Source organism: Saccopteryx bilineata, chromosome 3, assembly GCF_036850765.1.
Source record: "Saccopteryx bilineata isolate mSacBil1 chromosome 3, mSacBil1_pri_phased_curated, whole genome shotgun sequence".
Lineage (NCBI taxonomy): Eukaryota > Metazoa > Chordata > Mammalia > Chiroptera > Emballonuridae > Saccopteryx > Saccopteryx bilineata.
The window spans coordinates 116,171,276-116,185,644 of record NC_089492.1 but is presented as its reverse complement, the minus strand read 5'-3'; positions in this window follow the sequence as shown (position 1 = coordinate 116,185,644).

The window sequence follows — 14,369 nt, the reverse complement described above, 5'->3', positions numbered from 1 at the left end:
CAGCATATGACATCTTGGGGATTTTCTTTTTTAGTTTAATTATTAGCTTAATGTTTGAGGGACATTAGTCACAGGAAGTTAGTCTCATTCATCCAGATGTGTTTTTGAGAGTTCCAGCTCTTCTCTCTCCACCGTAATGCCCCCCTTGAGCATGCCTTCTCCCATTTCCTTTTAAAAACACTCTGTCCTTCTGAAACTTCCAAATGAAGATATCAAAGCTGGAAGGAATTATTAATTCAGAAACTACATTTGAGTCTTCCAGAGGAGCTGAACCTGGCTGCGGTTGTGGAGGAACTGTGCTGGTGTATGGTCAGGAAATGACTTAAACCTGATCTTCAAGGGCCTGAAATTGCTCCCCTGGAAAAAGAGGAGGCATTTCTCTTGCCTACAACCCTCTGGGGGAACCTCAGTCCAGTGTTTGCTTCTCTTTCAATGGAAATGAATGAGTGAGCCTGCTCCCCAGGCTTTTGGCCAACAGAACTGGGAACCGTTCTTGGAAGTCAGGCTGCTTTTTTGAGTTCTTGGGCTTTGTAAGTTGCTAGACAGATGGCTCTGGAGGGGAAGGTGGGGCTTGACATGACTCTCGAAATGTGGACTTTAGATAGAAGGGAAGAAGATTTTTCCTAGTGAGCAAATGACATGAACAGGCATGTGGAAGCCAGTATAATAATGAATTTCCTGGGCCCCGTGAGTACAACCATGTGAATGTAAGCAGGAAGTCCAAGTTGCTGAGCCTGGATAGGGTAGACTGGGGCACAGGTTGAAGGCTGTCTTACCATATTTTTTAGAGTTTAGTTTTCTTTTCTGGGTGAAGTAGAGCCTGGAAAACATAAGTTCAATAATTTTAGGATCAAAGAAGAGTTAGAATTGTGAGTTAGATGGTGATGATTCTGTAACTAATCTCATGGGGGTTGCTTTTGGAGGCTTGCTTTCTCAAAGATCAATGATAGTGATGTTTTTCTTGTGAATGAAATCTTCCTGCTCTTAGAGCTGCCATTCTTCATATATATCTAAGATTGCCTTTCAATTTAAAATATAATTTTGATTTCTTCCAATAATCCACCCCTCTCCAAGTTGGGCTTTTGGGCTGTTCTTGTCCCAAGCATAAAGCCTGTATACTTGCACTATATAGAGCAGTGGTAGTCAACCTGGTCCCTACCGCCCACTAGTGGGCATTTCAGCTTTCATGGTGGGCAGTAGCGGAGCAACCAAAGTATAAATAAAAAGATAGATTTAACTATAGTAAGTTGTTTTATAAAGATTTATTCTGCCAAACTTAGCAAAAATCTGACATAAAGTACTTGGTAAGTAATTATTATTATATGCTTTAACTTGCTGTAACTCTGCTTTATAAATTTTATAAAGTAAAGTTACTGCCCTACTTTATAAAACACATTACTGTGGAACCAGTGGGCAGTTAGAAAATTTTACTACTAACAGATACAAAAGTGGGTGGTAGGTATAAAAAGGTTGACTACCCCTGAAACAGAGTATACAGAGAGGATTTTCAATTCCTTTTATAACATTATAGTATGCCATTGTATAGATGTTCTTTAATGTATTTAACTTGTCTGTTATTGATGGATAATTAGGGTATTTCCAATGGTTTGTTATTACAAATTATGCTACAGTAAATACATTTATACCTATATCTTTTTGTATATGTGCTAGTGTATTTGTAAGATAAATCCCTAGAAATATTATGCATGGATCAAAGGTGTGTTATTTTCAGTTTTTATAGATATTGTTAGATTGCTATTCATTGAGATTGTTACACTTCATGCTCTTTCCAGAAGTGTATGTATGTAAATATATAAATAATGGGTTTCATTAAAAAAAGGTGGTCCTACATGAAAAAAAAAAACAAAGAATGCCAGTATTTCCTGCTCACCAGCCCAGCATGCTACTCATTTCTTTTATCTCTACCAATCTGATAAATGGGAAAGATTTCTCATTGTAGTTGTAATTCTATTTCCACAGAGAAAATTGAAAGCATTGGAAAAAACTTCAAGTTTATCTCCACCATAACCATAAACACATACGATTTTACTCTTGTCCCTTCCAACACCCACCTGTGGCATTGAAAAATGTGTGTTCCCCTCAGTCAAAGACTGGGCCTTCCATATATATTTTAGACCTTTTTTATTCTCAGACATGCTCTTCATCAGTAAACTCTTCTTTCTGCAGCATCTTCAACCTTTCCTCCTTACTAGATTCTCACCATTGACTTTCAAACAAGTATTAGTAGCTCCCACTCTTAAAATATCTTCTTTTGACCCTAGTACCTCCCTCCGGTTCCTACCCCTCTTTTCCTTCATAGCTGAGTCACATAAAACATGTTTGTACACATGCTTGTTCCTCCATTTTCCCCCTCACAGTTCTCACAGTTGTTCAATACACACATGTGTGTCTCTTTTGGTCCACACTCCAGACTTTTCTTGCTGAGGTCACCAATGACCTCTGTGTTGCTCCACCCAACGTTAACTATTCAGCTCTCATTTTTCTTTATCTTGTCTTAGTACCATTTGTCAAAGTACTTCTCTTTTCTTCTGAAATTTTCTCTTGTCTTGGTGTTCATGACGCCACACTCCCTGGTTCCCTTCTGGCATTGCTGATCACTCCTCTTGGCCTCCTTTACTTTCTCTCTTTCCTTACCAAGACCACCACATTTGTTTTTCTTATATTTTATTCTCTCCCAAAGAGAATTTATTTTACTCCCAGTGATTTAAATACCAATTATTGGCAATAGCTCCCAAATATCTATCTCTAACTGCAACTTCTTTTCTGAGTGCTAGGTCTGTATGTCCAACTGTCTACTTTAAATCTTCAAATGCATAATCACTTGCATTTTAAACTTAAGATGTCCAGAACTAAAATATCTCCCCACCCATACACACTCAAATCTTCCTTTTCTCCAGCATTTTTCATCTCTGTAAGTGGCAGCTTCAGTCATACAGTTGTACCTGCCACCAGTGTAGGCATTATCCTGGAGAACTCACAGCTCCATTCCCATGTAAAGTATATAAACATTCCTGTTCTTTTCATCTCTGATATATATTTTGATTCCACTAGGTTTTCCCATTTCTAAAGATTCTGCCTTTGTCAAAACTACAACATCTCTTTCCTGGACCACCATGATAGCTTCTAGCTGCTGTCCCTATTGCCACTCTTATTCATGAAACAGCCAGTTTCTAAGCATGCCAAGTAGATAATGCTACTTCCCTTCTTTCTTTTTTTTTTTTTTTTTTTTGTATTTTTCTGAAGCTGGAAACGGGGAGAGACAGTCAGACAGACTCCCGCATGCACCTGACCGGGATCCGCCCAGCACGCCCACCAGGGGCGATGCTCTGCCCACCAGGGGGCGATGCTCTGCCCCTCCGGGGCGTCACTCCGCCGTGACCAGAGCCACTCTAGCGCCTGGGGCAGAGGCCAAAGAGCCATCCCCAGCGCCCGGGCCATCTTTGCTCCAATGGAGCCTTGCTGCGGGAGGGGAAGAGAGAGACAGAGAGGAAGGAGGGGGGGTGGAGGAGCAAATGAGCGCTTCTCCTATGTGCCCTGGCCGGGAATCAAACCCGAGTCCCCCGCATGCCAGGCCGACGCTCTACCGCTGAGCCAACCAGCCAGGGCCACTACTTCCCTTCTTAAAACCTTTATAGACTTTGCATCAGACTGAAAATAAAATCCAAACTCTCCATCATTAGTACTACTAGTAGTGGCCTTCCTAATGTTCATGCTCCCCCACATCCCCCAGAAACAGAGTCTGCCTGGTTACAAGACAGCACCCCCCCCCCCCACCGCAAACAGGTGTAGTTATGTAATAGTCTGGCCAAATATTTATAAGCAGAAATGTTGCCTGGGAGTTCAGGGAAGGACCAGCTCAGGAAGCTTCCCTTTGGCTTGTTCTTGATACCTTCTTCCTATTACTTGGTGCAGATGTGATAACTGGCTCTCCAAAAGGCTTCTTGGACTATGATGGAACTTGTCACGTGGAAGCCACATGCTGAATGGCAGTGTAGAAAAATAGAAGGAATCCTTGTCCTGAAAGTCATGGAGCTGTGATTTTAACCCTGGTCTGCTAATCTCTGGATTTCTTTAATGTGTTTTCCTTCATGTCACTATTATTTTGTGTTTCGGTTATATGCAGCTGAACTTAATTTTAACTGATACATATGGCTCATAAGGCCCTGTGGGGTGATCTGGCCCCGGCTTTACTCTTCGACCCCATCTTGTGCGCCTGTCTCCCCAGATCACTGTCTACTCCCCACACTGGCCTACTGTCAGCTTCTTGAGCTCCTTCCCACCTCGGGGCCTTCTTACCTGTCAGGCCCCTATCTGGGTGCTCTTCTACTCCTTTGCCTGTGTAAATATCATTTACTTGGAGAGGACTTCTCTGATGTAAATTATGTTTCCTGTGTCTTTCACACCACTCATTTCTCCTTCACAATACTGATTCCACTTTGAAATGACGTATTTATTTGTGAGGTTTTTTTCTTTTCTTTTTTAATGTCTGTCTTCCTACCATGGCAACATCATGTCTATTTGCTCAGTTCTTATTTTCAGAACCTAATTCTAGGACAGGCATCAGATAGTAATCGAATGAATGGAGGAAATAGAGAGTACAGTTTGGAGAGTGGGATCAGGAATCTACGAGTCTAGGTTTGAATCTCAACTCTTACTACCTATGTGACTTAACCAAGCTACTTAACCTCTTTAAGCCTCATTTTACTGATCTTTAAATGAGGCCAATAGTTAAACATTCCTGAGGGGATTGTGGTAAAGATTAAGTGACCAAATAAAACTAAAGAAGTCAACATTATGCCCTTCACAGAGGAAATGCTCAGTATACACTAGCTATTGTTAATGAATAAATGAAGAAATCAATGAAAAAACCCAAGGTCATTCCAGCAGCTTGTTATCTGACCCAGGAGGAAGACCAGTGCTTCCATGGTGGCCTTTATTTGCTTAGGTCACAATGCCTTCAGCCAAAGGAAAGTGGGACTATTGTTGGTCACGGACATTTTGAATGTTTACCTGACCTTTTAATAGAGGCAACTCAAATGCCGGCTCCAACAAGGCCAACTCTTGGCCTTTGATAGTTATTTCTCTAGTCTATACTGTACTTGGCCCACTCTCCTGGCACCTACCCCAAGGTGCCAGGACTACTGCTCTTCAAGCCCATGTTTTACCTTCCCCTGGGGGTGCCAGGCGCTTCCATGGTGGGCCAGGCTCTGTGCTTCCCTGACTCCTCCTCTGGCTAATGAGCAAAATCCTTCTAAAAGTGAGATTTTAGTCTTATTATCAAATGAGGGTAAAAACAAAAACAGCAAGACGTGAGGAATGTGGGAGGACCGGGATTGGTGGCTTCCTGTGTATAAACCGCTCTTTATCCAGTTACTTCAAACCCTTGCAAGATTTAGAGAAGCCCTCAGAGCTTATTTTGCTTCTGTTAGGGAAACTCCAGAGCCACAGTTTTGGAAAGGCTTCAAACATTCCCCAGGTGAGCCATCTTTCCATTTGTAAGGTACTCCCAAGTCCTAAACTTAGTAAAACTGGAGTAGAACATGCTCACTCACACACATGCACACACGCTCACCTACAGTCATGCAAAGTCACGCAACTACCCACTCTGGATTTGCTGTAATCTTGGTTTGAATATTCAAGAGAATAGGTGAATAATACTTACCTACCTCACTGGGGTGTTGTTAATGATTAATTACTGAATGTTTGTGAAGTACTTTGCAGATGTAAAGTGCTTGTATAAGTGTTAAGTATTATTATTATTAAGCAGAAGTTCTATGGTTTGGCTGAAAATATTTTTTTTTTGTGATCACATTTAACTGTAAATAAATCAAGTTTATTTACAAGAAGGTTTTCCTTTTAGCATCACCTCTTGGCTATTATCACTTATCTAATTTCTTTTATTTTATTTGGGTTATAAATAGAGCTGCCTCATCTTGCAAACTTCTATCTTTGAGATAATTTCAAGAATATACTAGGAAAATATGTTCCCGAGGACAATGCTTGTTTCCTCAGGAGTGAGGCTGAGTGCTGAGTGTGTATTTCTTCAGCAAGGACTCCATACCTCCTCAGTCACCACGGCTTCCTCTGTAGAGTTCCTATGTCATTTAGCTCTAAATTGAAAAAAAAATACATACAGAACAGTGTCTTGTCAAATAGGTGAGTGGAATAGATCTGATGATGATAATAGCCATCACAATAACAAACAGAGAGACTGGAAGTATTTTGGTTTTCTTTTTTACTTCCCTGTCTTCTGTCTATCTTTGTTCTTTGGGAGATTGTGAAGCAGGTGGGACAGGTGGCCAAGGAAGAAGCCGATGGCTTCTGTGGCACAGCCGTATGCACACTGTCCAGTGGAAGAGCAGCCCTAATGAAGTGATAACCTGTCTAAGTCCATAGCAACCTGCAAGTAAAGTTCTTTCTTCCAGTGCCTTAGGCGATTCCATGGGAGTCACGCTGGATCTTTAATGAACTTAGTAGACTATAAATCAACAAGGGATATGACACTGGGGACAGGGATGAAACAGAAGGAAGTCAGACAATAAAGGCTCCTGCTGCTCCCTTACTAAAAAGCACACTATGTTTTTAATGGATCATGTTCTTTGGCATATTTGAGTGTGTGTGTGTGTGTGTGTGTGTGTGTGTGTATTCTGTGTAGGGGTTGATATGGTGATCCAAGGGACTGTGCGTGCATATGTGTGTGTGTGTGTTTTCTTGAAGATATGGTTGGACAGTGGCTATTTTTAGCAGGGGCTTACACTGTCCAGATATTGGATCAGTACCATGCAAGGGTTACATCCTTAATGTGTAATTCCAGGGTAGGTGGGAACAATCAGGTTGAATTACTGACACTGTAAGGAAATGAAAAGTCAAACTGCTGACCATGCGTATTTTATATTATTTAATTAAAAGTAGATAACGGTGCATGAATGAACCACAAATCAGATAAAAATGGCAGCATTTTCTCATATTTAACACATATTTGACTTGTGGTTGTGTGACAATTTACCAGGTCTATGATGTCTCCAAATAGAAAATCAGGAGTGTAATTAAAAAATACTGCAAGGGAGAAGCAATATTAACTCCAACCCGAGCAAAGCTAATCACGGCCACAGTTCCCATCACCGTTATTTCTATTTAATGAGACTTTCCTCTATTTCTTTCTTTATCTTGACATAAAAAAGGGAAATTATCAGAATTTTTATTTTAAATATACCATGTGCCTTTTATAGAAATAAAGAGAATGGATGGCTTACGAATTCTAGGTGTCAAGATTTCCTACTTATTTATTTATTTTAATGAAGTCTCATTAAAAACCCACCAATCACTCACTCAAAGTTGTTTCTCTGCACAGAACTGCTAATCCACTGGATTATCTTTGGAGTATTTGGTTGCATCAGCTGAGCAGCTGTGGAGGATGTCCATCTACCCACCTTCAGTGTCACAGGAGTCACTGTTCCTAAATTGTGTGGAGAATACTCTCAGTGAAGTCAGTCTCTTCAGCACCCATTCACACATTCCTGGCATAGTCAGAGCTCAGCATCCTCAGACCCTGGGACAGCACCATGGCCAAAGGTCTCAAGCCTGCAGTTCTCGCAGCCAAGCTCCACTTGGCTATTAGACCAAACGAGGAAGATCTTGGTGCATTCTCTGCTTTGTGATCTTTAATTATTTGATGATTCAGCCCATTTACTCACCTTTGTTTAGGAATGTCCACAAAAATCTCCCATTATATTTTGGCTTTTCCATCAGAGGGGTGAGAGCAAAGTACATAAATATAGTCAATAACAAATTATTGATAACTATTTGGTATTTCAGTACCTTTCTCTGCTCTGGGTGGTACAAGACTCTGAGGTATTTCTGCATTAGAATCCAGTCTTATTCTGCCACTATCCACACCTCCCTTATCCTTAGAATAAATAAATCACCTTTCCTTTGAATTAAAATCTTGCATTTCTTATCCTTTATGGTCCAAAATTAATAGATCATTCTAATGATTTTTACTTAAGGGTTCTGCTTGGATCCAGGACAAAGAATTTGGTATTTTATCAATAGAGGAGGACTTCAATTTATAGATAAGGGAGCAGTACAGAGGTTGGTGATTCCTAGTAAATCCTGAGCAAGCCCAGTGAAATAGTTGCCCATTAAGTGTGGCAGCCAGGGAAAAGGGTCCCAGGCTGAACCATGTGAGCAGACTGATTATCTGAGTCAGCATGCCAGGTACAGCTGGGGGGTGAGGGGATTTGGGAAACTGGTGCTGTCAAGTTTAAAGATTGATGTGAAGATGGTAACAGAAGGCACAAGAGAGAGAGTCAAGATCACGGTGGAACTGGCTGGGATACCTTGTTCAGGAGCAGAATTCAAAACTAACTCTATTTGGTAGTGTAGAAGAGAGAATTCTCCTCTACCCTGAACTACTGCCCAGTGGCCATTGTGACAGTGATCATGTTGGCTTCAAGGATTTTCACAAGGTGTAACAGGAAGTGGGAGGATGAAACCCAGTCAATTAAGGAAAGCTGTGGAGTCTGCTCAGATTGTAAAAGGAAATAAACAGAAACTTAGTATGATGAAGAAGAACAGGATCACAATGACTCTGTATCACAGTTTTTTAAGACATTTATGTTCTAACATTTTAGCACTCTAGCATGGTTTGTACCTTACAATTGGTGGGTGTTTTGGACTTAATAATATGAGGTTTAGCATGAATGTCTTTCATGAAGGCACAAGAAAGAGATGAATCTCTGGCCACAAACAGTCCTCATTGAAGGCACAAGAAAGAGATGAATCTCTGGCCACAAACAGTCCTCATTGAAGGCACAAGAAAGAGATGAATCTCTGGTCACAAACAGTCCTCATTGGGCGTGAGGGGCAGGGGTATGCTTTCTGTGGCTTATTAACTGAGAGTGTTTTGAACAGGGTTGTTTTACTTATTGCGATAATTTTTCAAATGAAGTTTTAGGAATATCTCACTTAGATGCTAAAGCTCAGCTTCCTCTTTTCTGACATTGCCATGCTTTATTTTTCTCTTTTTTTTCATTTTGACTTACATGTATTTAGAGAAAAGTGGAAGGTGGAAGAGATCAAAGAGGTCTTCCTGGACCACCCAACAAATAACTGTCATATCACCCTATTTTATTCTCCTCATAGCATTTATACTTTTCTGATAATTTTCTATTAATTCATTGATTAATTTTGTTAGGATTTGTTAGAACGTAAGCTCAAAAATGGCTTTATTCATGTAAGTGTCCACTGTGCTTAGAATAGTGCCTAGCACATAGCTGACTCAGTAAACAACCTGTGAATGAGTAAGTGAATATATGACCTTGAAAAGAGTTGAACTCTTCCCTGGAGAGTTAGGGCTCTCTCGAGCAAATATGTATAATGAGCATTATATCCAATTAATATGTTTTAGGGTGTCTTGTGGGTTCTTTTACCTCTCCCATATATCTTTTAATGAAATTAAAGAAACCTGTAAGAATCGGTGATTCTGGGTCTTTTAGACAGCAACCCCTAAAATATAGCTTGAGATTTTCCAGAACCTTAAATGAAAACCTCCTCATTTCCCTGTCTGGACTTATGCAGCAGATCCAACTTCAAATCTGCCGACAGTTATTCTTCACCCTAAAATTAAAAAGCAAGAAAACAACCTCTCTTCTTCCAAACAGACATTCATGGAGAGTTTTGTTCTTGTTAAGTTGGCTATGGTCAGAGTGGTCCATATTTATATGGTTATAAAGTATTGCTCACATGTTTAAAATAGATTTATCATGCATGCTACACTAGTAGTTGTAATTACTAAGGTTATCACTTCAACAATTTTAAACCCACTGAAAATATTATCAAAGGAAATTAACCTACCTCCACATACAGGCAACTCTCAACATAGCTCACTTATTGCCTAAAGATGGAGATCAAGCTAGGAGAAATTGTGAAAATGGACATGCGTCATAGAACTAACTTTTAGCTTAACCTACATTAATCCCTTGAATAAGCACCACTCTCAGAATGAAATTAGCCTCTTTAATTTTAGCAGATCCACTCCCATTATGCCTTCATTTCAAGTTAAAAGCAAAAATATAAACAAAACCTGTTAATGTTTTGAGTGTGTGCGAGGCAGAGTCACTCAGGAGTCATTTAAGGAATGTCTCTTGCTAAATTTAAGAGCAATTGGCAAGGCAGGTATGTGTAAGGAGAATAACTCTCACTTGATCATAATAGGGCCATCCTGATGCTGGCAGCAGTCAGCGTTATGCTGGGAAAGAATAGTCTACTTGACAGTGTCATCATCATCATCTTTAGCTTGACAGTTCAAGGATGCAGTACGCTACTCATATGGGTAAATAGTGTTTATCCTTCTTTCATTCTGAGCCTCTTGACCTTCTTTGTTTTACCTAGTGAGTGAGTTTGTCTGACCTGTATTGACCCAGGCTTATTTACTCACCAGCCATTAATTGAGCATCTACTATATGGCAGATGCTAGGCTGGGTTCTGGGGACACTGAGAGGGAGAACCCGATATTTCCAATCAGACAGCCCAGGCACGTCTCTGGCTTTCCTGACAATATTAAGGCAGTATGTAAATGACACGGGGGCATCTGAGTTAGAAGTGCAAAAAGACTCATCAGATGCCTAGAACATGTCTTATTCTCAGGCGATTGAAAAATGAGGTATAGATCCAGCTACCAAAGGATTAACAGAAACTTTCCTTTAGATCAAAATGTTTCTTAGATCTTAAATAGACCACTGGGGTTGGGGAATTCCTTGGGCACCTTTTTAACTTGCTTAGATCTACAGCCATGTAGGGTGTGTGTCATTGTCTCCATTCTACCTGCGAGGAACCTGAGATTTAGAAAATTCTTTTGACTGCTGTAACCAATGATCATAAACTGGGCTGCTTAAAGCAACAGACACTTATTCTGCTACAGTATTAGAAGCCCGAAGTCTGAAATCAAGGCATTGGCAGGGTTGGCTCCCTCTGGAGGTTCCAGGGGAGAATCCGTTCTTTGCCTCTTCCAGCTTCTGGCGGCTGTGGGCCTCCCTTAGCTATGGCCACACCATTCCCATTTTTACCTGTGGTCACATTGCCTCCTCTTCTGTTCATGTGTCTTTCCCTTTGTGTGTCTATCCTATAAAAATACATATGATTTAATTGAGGGCCTACATGGATAATATTGGATTTTCTCTTCATCTCAAGATCATTAAATTAATCACCTCTGCAAAGATCCTTAGTACTAGTAAGGTAACATCCATAGGATCCCAGGATTTGATGTGGATATCTTCTGGGGAGCCATTTTCCAACCTACCACAGAGGTTGAGCTTTGTGCAGGGTTATGTGTCTAGTGGAGATGGGGTTTGAACAAGTCTGATTTAGAATCCATTCTCTTAAACCTTCATACTGACGCTCTGGAATCCTATGTGGGCATTTCAAGTGATGGTGAAGTTTTTATCGCCATTATATATCTAGTTTCAGCCTAGAAATCTAGCCTGAAGAACTAAGATGTTGTTTTTATAGATAGAAATGTTTTTATTGCTATTTTTTTTTTCTGGTTCATTCAATAGGATCAGCCAGTATTTACAGATATCTGGGTTGTTCCAGGCTCTGTGCTGGTGTGGAGACTCAACATTAAGCAAAAATAACCACCATTCCTCTTCTTTCAAGCTCACTGTCTCATGGGGGGGGGCAGAGATAGTAATTAAGCAACACAGGAATGAATGTGTGGTCACAAACTAAGAAGGAAAGGGCAATACAGTGGTACCCTGAGATATGAACAGACCAACATACAAATTTTTTTTTTTTTTTTTAAGATACGAGCTGCGACTTGGTCCATATTTTTGTTTGAGATCTGAGGGAAATTCTGAGATAAAAGTCATGATTCAGGAAGCTGCCGCTAGTTGGCGCATTGGTGCACGGGTCCAGTATCGGCAGTTTGGTATACAAGTTGACTGACTTACGAGCTTAGTTACAGAACGAATTAAATTTGTATCTCAAGGTCCCACTGTATAGAACAAGGAAAGCTGACCCAGGCTGGATGTGAGAAGAACGTTTCTCTGAGGAAGTGATGTTTGAGTCAAGATTTGAAAACTGAGTAGGCAGAAGGAGAAAACATTCCAGAAGGTTAGAATAGCATATGTAAAGGCCCTGTGACAGGAGAGTTAACCAGCTCTTCAGGAATTGAAATAAGGCTGGAGCACAAAGTGAGGCAGCTTTGACAATAAGAGCACGTGTTTCTAGGTATAGTGACTAGGCATGGAGTAAGAGGCAATAAATTCTCTTATGTTGCTAAGTTTTCTGAGGGCAGGGGATGTGTTTTTTCATCTCTATATGCTCTGGACCAGCACAATGTCTGCTATAGAGTATGTGGTCAATGCTGTGCTGGTTGATTGGCTTAATGAATTATTAGCTTCGAGCAGGGTGATAGTTGGACAAAGCAGGTGAGATAGCCATAGTCCTGATTGCTAGGCATTCCCCTTCCAAATAAGAGAGTCATAGTGTAGCTTCAGCTTGTACGTTAGGGCACAGTACAAGAAAGGAGCTATCTGTGGGCCTTAAAGAGGAGACAGGCCAAGAGAAAGGTTTTCCTCTCTTCCACTCTGAGAGTTTTACTGTCCTTGTTCACCACTCGTTGGCTGGGCTGCCTCCTGTTGAAGGAAATTTTGTAACATCACCCATCATTTTTATAAACTCATTCAGCTTCTTTATCTGAGTCAGAGCAAATTTTATTTCCCTACGAGACCTACTCAAAAGGACCAGGTCTCAGAGATTGCCTTAGAACTCCTGTATGTAGAGTTCTCATTGGGACGAACCCTGGCTGGTTGTTGTAGTCACACAAAGGCCACAGATGTGAAGGTCTGGCCATGGGATCTCACAGGCAAGGGGATGAAGGCCCTCAGAGGTCTGTGCCTGGAACTGCCACCACTCCAGACAGAACACTGTCAGGGCTAAGACATTGTGTCCCGGATAATGTCAACCAGATGTGGTGATGTCAACCCAGAGGCGAGTATTATTTTTAAATTTACTCCTAAAATAGAGATTCTAGGCCAAATCATTACCTTTGTACTTCTCAGACCATTTCGATTCCATCCCTTCTTTACTGCTTTTCCTCCTCTCATCTCTTTAGTTTTGAGATGGCATTAAACGGGACAGTGAGTCAGGAGCGTCCTAGTGCAGGACCTGGCGCGGAGTAGCTGTGTCACCCGGGACGTGGCACACAGCCCCTTCAGGCCCGGGTTTGCTCACACGGAGAACGGAGCACTGCCCTCTCTGCATACCCTGTCAGGGGCCCACTGAACATCCTCCTTGCTTCTCTCCCCCATTTTTCTCACCCTCACCCACAAGGCACCCTTTTTCTCTTTTCAATCGCAACCATATTCTTAACTTACATCTCTTTTCTCCTCTTTCCTCTCTCTTTCTTGTTCTTTCGGAGAGCAGAGGATCACAAGTCAGATCTGGTGTCCGTCCTCTCTGGGCAGGAATGGAGAGATCTAAGCCCGCACTGACAAGGTATGAGGTCTAGTTCCATGCGCACGGTGTTGCAGTGCGTTAAGACAGGCAGCGCTGTGATCGTACAGGCTGGGGCGGAGCCAGGGACCCACAGCGAAACGTGCCACGCCGTGATATGGAGAGGAATCGGGGAGAGAGGGACCCCACGAAGGCACCGCTTTCCCTTTCATATCTGTGCTTTTATTCATTTTCCTGTTATCAAGGACTCAGTCCCCATGGCTGTCTCTCAGAGGGAGGCCCAGAGACTCCCCAGCCGTTTCTCTTCACGGGGCTCCAACTTCTCCCCCCACCGCGGACAATGTTGGGTAAACTTGCAGGAGACTCCTTCCCTCCTTTCATCTGCTCTCCCAGATTATCCCTGCCTTCTACTTTGTTTTTCAAAGACAAGACCACCTTCGAACATGGCTTCTTCCAAAAAAGCATTTGGCAGCTTTTTCCCAAGCCTGAGGGGAGACTGAGAAGTGGCTTCTTCTCTTTCCTAATACAGGTATTAAGCTGACTTAATATTCACTTACTCTGAAAAATCCCACTTCACAGAAACATTTTTTAACATGAGCCAAAGCGTTTCTCCCTAATTCAGCACAATTGCGCCTGGTTTATATCCATTGATGTTAAATGATTTCCCGTTTAATATCAATTGGAAATGGCTGATTTCCTACCCCAAACAGTACTTAATGTCAATTATGGCAGGCAGGGCAGAGCTGTTTTTCAATTAACTACACCACTCCATTTTGTTTGCCAGCTAGTGGTGCAAAATCCGTGCACACAGAGCCGCTGTGTGAAACAGGGACAGAGGAGGACTCAGTCTTGTTTTTCCTGGCTGTTCCTGACCGCTGGTTTGGAAGGGGTTT